Genomic DNA, 8,229 nt, shown 5'->3' on the forward strand with positions numbered 1-8,229 from the left:
GGTCTCACTATCTTGCCCAGGCTGGTCTTTTTGTTGTTGTTGTTGGAGACAGAGTCTTGCTCTGTTGCCCAGACTAGAGTGCAGTGGCACCATCTTGGCTCACACCAACTTCCGCTTCCTGGGTTCAAATGATTCTTGTGCCTCAGCCTCCTGACTAGCTGGGATTACAGTCACGCACCACTATGCCCAGCTAATTTTTTTTCTTTTGAGATGGAGTTTCACTCTGTCACCCAGGCTGGAGTGCAACGGCATGATCTCGGCTCACTGCAACCTCCACTTCTCAGGTTCAAGCGATTCTCCTGCCTCAGTCTCCCAAGTGGCTGGAATTACAGGCACCTGCCACCATGCCTGGCTAATTTTTTGTATTTTTAGTAGAGATCGGTTTTCATCATATTAGCCTGGTCCTGATCTCCTGACCTCATGATCCACCTGCCTTGGCCTCCCAAAGTGCAGGGATTCCAGGCATAAGCCACTGTGCAGGCTTTTTTATTTTTTTTAATGGAGTTTTGCTCTTGTTGTCAAGGCTGGAGTGCAATGCGCAATCTCGGCTCACTGCAACCTCCACCTCCCAGGTTCAAGCGATTCTAGTGCCTCAGCCTCCCAAATAGCTGGGATTACAGGCACACACCACCATGCCTGTCTAATTTTTGTATTTTTAGTAGAGACAGGGTTTCTTCATGTTGGCCAGGCTGGTCTCAAACTCTCAACCTTAGGTGATCCACCTGCCTTGGCCTCCCAAAGTGCTGGGATTACAGGCATGAGCCACTGTGTCCCACCACAGCTGATAGTTTTTTAATCTTCTCCCTTCTAGTAGTCCCCGCTTTTTATTGTTGCCATTTTTATGTCTGTTGAGTACTCAGTGTTTAGCTCCCACTTACTAGTGAGAACATGTGTTATTTGGTTTTCTCTTCCTGTGTTAATTTGCTTAGGATAATGACCTCTAATGAATTTAATAGTCAACAAATATTTATTTATTTATTTATTTTTGAGACGGAGTTTCGCTCTTGTTACCCAGGCTGGAGTGCAACGGCGCGATCTCGTCTCACTGAAACCTCCGCCTCCTGGGTTCAGGCAATTCTTCTGCCTCAGCCTCCTGAGTAGCTGGGATTACAGGCACGTGCCACCATGCCCACCTAATTTTTTTTTTTTTTTTTTTTTTTTGTAGAGACAGGGGGTTTCACCATGTTGACCAGGATGGTCTCAATCTCTTGACCTCGTGATCCACCCGCCTCGGTCTCCCAAAGTGCTGGGATTACAGGCTGGAGCCACCGTGCCCGGCAACAAATATTTATTTATTGAGTGTCTACTATGTGCCAGGCACTAGGGATGCAATACATTGATGAGCAAGAGTGCTGTTCTTGTAGAGTGTAGCAGAGGACAATATAAATCAAATAATTACATTAATAAATGTATGATTACAAATTGGGAAATGCTCTAAAAGAAAAGAAACAGCCCAGGCATGATGGCTCACACCTGTAATCCCAGCACTTTGAGAGCCCGAGGTGGGTAGATCGCCTGAGGTTGGGAGTTCAAGACCAGCCTGGCCAGCATGGAGAAACCCTATCTCTGCTAAAAATACAAAATTAGCCAGGCATGGTGGCACATGCCTATAATTCCAGCTACTTGGGAGACTGCGGCAGGAGAATCACTTGAACCCAGGAGGCGGAGGTTGCAGTGAACTGAGATCGCTCCATTGCACTCCAGCCTGGGTAGTAAGAGCAAAACTCTGTCTAAAAAAAAAAAAAAACGGAAAGAAACACAGGTAAATGCAACACTCCAGGGAGTAACATGACCCTTGCAAGTGCTCTTTGTGGATTTCTCTATATGCCTTAAAGTCTGGAGGGATTCACTTTCATATTTTCTGTTTGGTGTATTTTATCCTCCCTGTGAGAGGAAGAGAGAATGGAAGGAGAATCAATTCCTGCTCTTTTAAAGTTTCAGTGAAGGAACTAAAAAGTATTTTCAAGCAACAAGCTGATATACGCATATTATGAGAAAACTGGGGCCAGGATCAGTGGCTCACGTCTGTAAATCCAGCACTTTGGGAGGCTGAGGCGGGCTGATCACAAGGTCAGAAGTTCGAGACCAGTCTGATCAACATGGTGAAAAAAACCCTGTCTCTACTAAAAATAAAAAAATTAGGCTGGGCACGGTGGCTCACGCCTGTAATCCCAGCACTTTGGGAGGCCAAGACGGGTGGATCACGAAGTCAAGAGATTGAGACCATCCTGGCCAACACAGTGAAACCCGTCTCTACTAAAATACAAAAATTAGCTGGGCATGGCACCTGTAGTCCCAGCTACTTGGGAGGCTGAGGCAGGAGAATTGCTTGAACCCACAAGGTGGAGGTTGCAGTGAGCTGAGATCTTGCCATGGCACTCCAGCCTGGAGCCAGGCGACAAAGTGAGACTCTGTCAAAAAAAAAAAAAAAAAAATTAGCCGGGATTGTAGCATGCCTGTAATCCTAGCTACTCAGGAGGCTGAGGTAGGAGAATCACTTGAACCAGGGAGATGGAGGTTGCAGTGAGCCGAGAGTGTGCCATTGCGCTCCAGCCTGGGCAACAAATCAAAACTCCATCTCAAAACAAACAAACAAACAAACAAAACTGGGACCAGGCGCAGTTGCTCATGCCTGTCATCCCGGCACCTTGGGAGGCTGGGGCAGGAGGATTGCCTGAACCCAGGAGTTCAAGACCAGCCTGGGCAACAGTGAGACCTCGTCTCTACAAAAAATGAAAAACTTAGCCAGGCATGGTGGCGTGCACCTGAAGTCCTGGCTTCTTGGGAGGCTGAGGTGGGACATTCCTTGAGCCCAGCAGTTCAAGGGTTCAGGAAGTAATGAAGTTCAAGGCTTCATTGTGACACTGCGCTCCAGCCTGGGTGACAGAGTGAGACCCTGTCTCAAGAAAAAAGAAAAAGAAAATTGGAAAATAGAAAAAAGAAAAAAAAAGTCAAGATTCCAAAATCTTAACAATTATTTTGTCTCCTCTTTATTTATTTATTTTTTACCACAGCTCCCACCTCCTCTTTATTTTTTTATTATTTATTCACTTATTTTTATAAACAGGAGACAGGGTCTTGCTCTGTTGATCAAGATCTTGAATTCCTGGCCTCAAGCTATCCTCCTGCCTCAGCCTTCCAAAATGCTGGGATTACAGGCATGAGCCACCATGCCCGGCCCCATTTTGTCTTCTGAGCTTATTTCCTGTGCATATTTTTCCTGATACACCACTCGGGATCAGTGTAAAAAATATGTAAAAAAAAGTACAAGTTATAGAAACAGGGGGAAACCCACTAAGAAACAAGCATTGCTAATTTTGGAACATCTTCCAATTTGTTTTAATTACCTTATGATTGCAATCATGGTATGTATATAATTTTGCATATTACTTTTTTCTAGATGACAGTCTTTTTTTTTTTTTTTGAGATGGAGTTTCACTCTTGTTACCCAGGCTGGAGGACAATGGTGCGATCTCAGCTCACCGCAACCTCCGCCTTCTGGGTTCAAGCAATTCTCCTGCCTCAGCCTCCCGAGTAGCTGGGATTACAGGCACGCACCAGCATGCCCAGCTAACTTTTGTATTTTTAGTAGAGATGGGGTTTCACCATATTGATCAGGCTGGTCTTGAACTCCTGACCTGGCGATCCACCCGCCTCAGCCTCCCAAAGTGCTGGGATTACAGGCGTAAGCCACTGCGCCCAGCCTGTACCTTGTTTTCCATAGACCTCTCACTCCAAGGTACTTTCTCATGTGAACTCCTTATAATAAACGTCCAGAAAAGAGTTGCCCATCTAGTCGGGGCCTTCAGTACTGCTCTCATCCATCCCCCATAGCTTGTGGTCTGAGAAGGCAAACAGCCTAGTGCTTGGAGTCCTCTTTGAATATTTCAAGAGCAATGTAAGTTTAGACATAGGGCATAATTTTTCAGAAAGCTGAGAAAATATTGATTCTTAACTAGTATAACTTTTACCAGATGGTAAACTGATGAACATCCCAATTGCCTAACACCGTCTATACTAGGGTCAATCCCACCTTCCAGGCACCTCTAAGAAATGCTCAAAACTGCCTGGCCTTGGGGAAACAACGTTCTAGAGGAAGTCCTGTTTTTTTTTTTTTTTTTTTTTGAGAGACGGGGTTTCACAGTGTTGGCCAGGCAGATCTCGAACTCTGGACCTCAAGTGATCCACCCACCTCAGCCTCCCAAAGTGCTGGGATTACAGGCATGAGCCACCGTGCCCAGCCTCCTAGAGGAAGTCCTAAGGCTCAACAGGCCCAGGATTAGATGTGCTAACAGGAAATTTTTGTTTGTTTGTTTGTTTTTCAGAGACAGGGTTTCACCATGTTGGTCAGGCTGGTCTTGAACTCCTGACTTCAGGTGACCCTCCTGCCTCGGCCTCCCAAAGTGCTGGGATTACAGGTGTGAGCCACCTTGCCCAGCCAACAGGAAATTTTGAATAAAAGTATGGGAATTCATGAGCAAGTCTTGTGTCTAAGCCTAGGGAGCTGGTAATTCGCCTCAAATAGTACTTTTTTTTCTTTTTTTTTTTAGACAGAGTCTTGCTCTGTCGCCGAGGCTGGAGTCCAGTGGCACAATCATAGCTCACTGCAGCATCGACCTTCTGGGCTCAAGCAGTCCTTCCACCTCAACGTCTCAAGTAGCTGGGACTATAGGCACACGCCAGCACACCCAGCTAATTTTTACATTTTTGTAGAGATGGGGATCTTGCTATGTTGCCCAGGCTAGTCTTGAACTGCTGGCCTTAAGTGACTTTCCCACCTCAGCCTTCCAAAGTGCTGAGATCACAGGCATGAGCCACCACACCCAGATAAAACCAGGCATCTTCATGATTTACATTCACTCACATCAAATCAGCTTCTTCTGAGGTATTTTTCCAAGTTAACATTTAATTATTGGTTTTTTGTTTTTTTGAAATGGAGTTTCGCTCTTGTTACCCAGGCTGGAGTGCAATGGCGCGATCTCGGCTCACTGCAACCTCCGCCTCCTGGGTTCAGGCAATTCTCCTGCCTCAGCCTCCTGAGTAGCTGGGATTACAGGCACAGGCCACCATGCCCAGCTAATTTTTAGTGTTTTTAGTAGAGACAGGGTTTCACCATGTTGACCAGGATGGTCTCAATCTCTTGACCTTATGGTCCACCTGCCTCAGCCTCCCAAAGTGCTGGGATTACAGGCGTGAGCCACCGCGCCCGGCTAATTATTGTTTACCAAGCAGTTGAAATTGCTGTGTCCCTTACTCCTTCTCATTCTCCCACTGTTCAATCCAAATCCCTGTCAGATTTTGCACGTTACAATTAGAGGTGCCCACTGAAAAGAACTGAGACTCCAAGAACCATGAGCTTGTTTTTTTTTACTGTTGAATTCCCAATGCCAACACATTGTCTGGCGTGCAGCAGGTACCCAATAAAGGCAGGCAGGCAAGGAACAAGAGATGGTCTGGGAAGCAGACTTAAAGCAAACATGAAAAGGCTCTGTTGGGCCGGGCACGGTGGCTCACGCCTGTAATCCCAGCACTTTGGGAGGCCGAGGCGGGTGGATCACGAGGTCAAGAGATCGAGACCATCCTGGTCAACATAGTGAAACCCCGTCTCTACTAAAAATACAAAAAATTAGCTGGGCATGGTGGCGTATGCCTGTAATCCCAGCTACTCAGGAGGCTGAGGCAGGAGAATTGCCTGAACCCAGAAGGCGGAGGTTGCGGTGAGCCGAGATGGCACCATTGCACTCCAGCCTGGGTAACAAGAGTGAAACTCCGTCTCAAAAAAAAAAAAAAGGCTTTGTTTCTTCTTCCTACTTATTCTAAGTTGGAATTTCAAAAGAAGTTTGGTATAATGTTGAATTTTGGTTTTGTCTTTTTTGGTGGTGGTGGTAGGTATGTGTTAGTTGCAACTAGATTCATCTATGTCTCTTCAGGAGTCAAAGGACATGAACGTAAGAGTGTCCAGAATGTTTTGGGTGGGACTGCACGTTACTTCTCTGGCTGACTAGATTGAGCTGCATGCCTTCCCGGGCGGCAGGGATTTTATGTTGGATTGCAGTGTATTGAGCACTTGGACCCACACATTTCTCTGCCTCTGCCCCTTCACCTGCACACTCCTCTGCCAAGAAACTAGAGAAAGCATTTTCCAGAGATGTTTTGGAGCTGAAGTTTTTCTTCTGGCTCAGAGCAAACTGGAATAAACTCTGGCAATAACCAGCTCCAGGAAGTGTAGGAAATGACACATATCCCCAATGCAGCAGCTTTTGTTCAAAAAACCGGGTGACTTCATGATATGATCATGTGTGCTGTGGAATATATGCACTGAACCAAAAGCTCCTCGTGAGTTTTTTTTTAAGCAAAGATTATTAGACAAAGCTAAAACAGTTCAGTAATTTTGTCTCAAGGCCAACTCATGTTGAAAAGTTGATCGGATAGCTTTGTACATCGGCAGGATCACAGCCAATGAGGCATGATTATTGCTAATTGAAAACTTTTCCCAATACCCTGGCATTGGCAATTTTTGAGTCTCTATGGAGACTGAACTTCAAAAACAAAAGTTGATTGTAAATTTCTTTTATTTTCTTTTTCAGATGAAGTCTTGCTCTGTTGCCCAGGCTGGAGTGCAGTGGCATGATCCTGGCTTACTGCAAGCTGTCTTCCGGGTTCATGTGATTCTCCTGCCTCAGCCTCCTGAGTAGCTGGGATTACAGGCACCTGCCACTACACCTGGCTAATTTTGTATTTTTAGTAAAGACAGGGTTTCGCCATGTTGGCTAGGCTGGTTTTAAACTCCTGACCTAGAGTGATCCACCTGCCTCGGCCTCCCAAAGTGATGGGATGAAGGGCATGAGCCACCACACCCAGCAAGATTTCAAATTTCTGTATGAGTTTGGAAAAGGGATAACACTACCAATGACTTATTTAGTCTACTAAATTTAAATTTACTATTATTTAGTCTACTAAATTTACTAATTCCTTCCTTTTCTGAATTCCCATAACATTTCTAGTTTGAAGCTATAACTTATTACATTAAGACTGATCTCTAGTTGTTTAATATATACAAATTTTATGGAAGCTCCAGATTATATATATTTATTTTTTATACACAGTCTCACTAGTGCCCAGGCAGTGACATGATCCTGGCTCACTGTAACCTCCACCTCCTGGGTTCAAGCGATTCTTGTGCCTCAGCCTCCTGAATAGCTGGGATTACAGTCACAGGCCACCATGCCCAGGTTTTTTTTCTTTTTCTTTTTTTGAAACAGAGTCTTGCTCTGTCACCAGGCTGGAGTGCAGTGGCAACCTCGGTTCACTGCAACCTCCGCTTCCTGGGTTCAAGTGATTCTCTTGCCTCAGCCTCCTGAGTAGCTGGAATTACAGGTATGCACCACCATTCCCAGCTAATTTTTGTATTTTTAGTAGAGATGGGGTTTCACCATGTTGGCCAGGAGTCTTGATCTCCTGACCTCATGATCCGCCTGCCTCGGCCTCCCAAAGGGTTGGGATTACAGGCATGAGCCAGCATGCCCAGCCTTTTTGTTGTTGTTGTTGTTGTTTTTGTATTTTAGTAGAGACAGGGTTTCACCATGTTTCTCAAGCTGGTTTCAAACTCCTGAGCTCAGGCAATCTGCCCGCCTCCACCTTCCAAAGTGCTAGGATTACAGACATGAGCCACCATGCCGGCCCATATTCTATATTCCTCTGATAATCTATATTCCTTTGAATCCCCCACAACTCTTTCAAACAGTGCTTAGTGCATGGAAGAGGCTTATAAATAATTCACCTGAAATTCTATCACCTATTCTAACAGAGGTTAGAAAATGGAATGCCAAGCTAGGCACAGTGGCTCATGCCTGTAATCCCAACACTGGGAGGCCGAGGTGGGCAGATTACTTGAGATCAGGAGTTCGAGACCAGCCTAGCCAACATGGTGAACCCCGTCTCTACTAAAAGTACAAAAAATTAGCCAGGCGTGGTGGTGCACACCTGTAATCCCAGCTACTTGGGAGGCTGAGGCACAAGGATCACTTGAACCCACGAGGCAGAGGATGCACTGAGCCGAGATGGTGTTACTGCACTCCAGCCTGGGCGACAGAGACTCTGTTTTGAAAAAATAAAAGTTAAATAATGAGGACAAAAAATCCACTCCTGGGCCAGGTGAGGTGGCTCAAGCCTGTAATCCTAGCACTTTGGAAGGCTGAGGCAGGAGGATTACTTGAGGCCAGGACTTCA

The 8,229-nt window shown here is 45.7% G+C and overlaps 1 pseudogene; it reads left to right on the plus strand.

Moving 5' to 3' along the window:
- The first annotated feature begins 6,430 nt into the window (after positions 1-6,430).
- Positions 6,431-6,534, plus strand: LOC118149408 (U4 spliceosomal RNA; annotated as a pseudogene).
- The last annotated feature ends 1,695 nt before the right edge of the window (positions 6,535-8,229 follow it).

This window comes from Callithrix jacchus, chromosome 18, assembly GCF_049354715.1.
Source record: "Callithrix jacchus isolate 240 chromosome 18, calJac240_pri, whole genome shotgun sequence".
In the NCBI taxonomy this organism is placed as follows: Eukaryota; Metazoa; Chordata; class Mammalia; order Primates; family Cebidae; genus Callithrix; species Callithrix jacchus.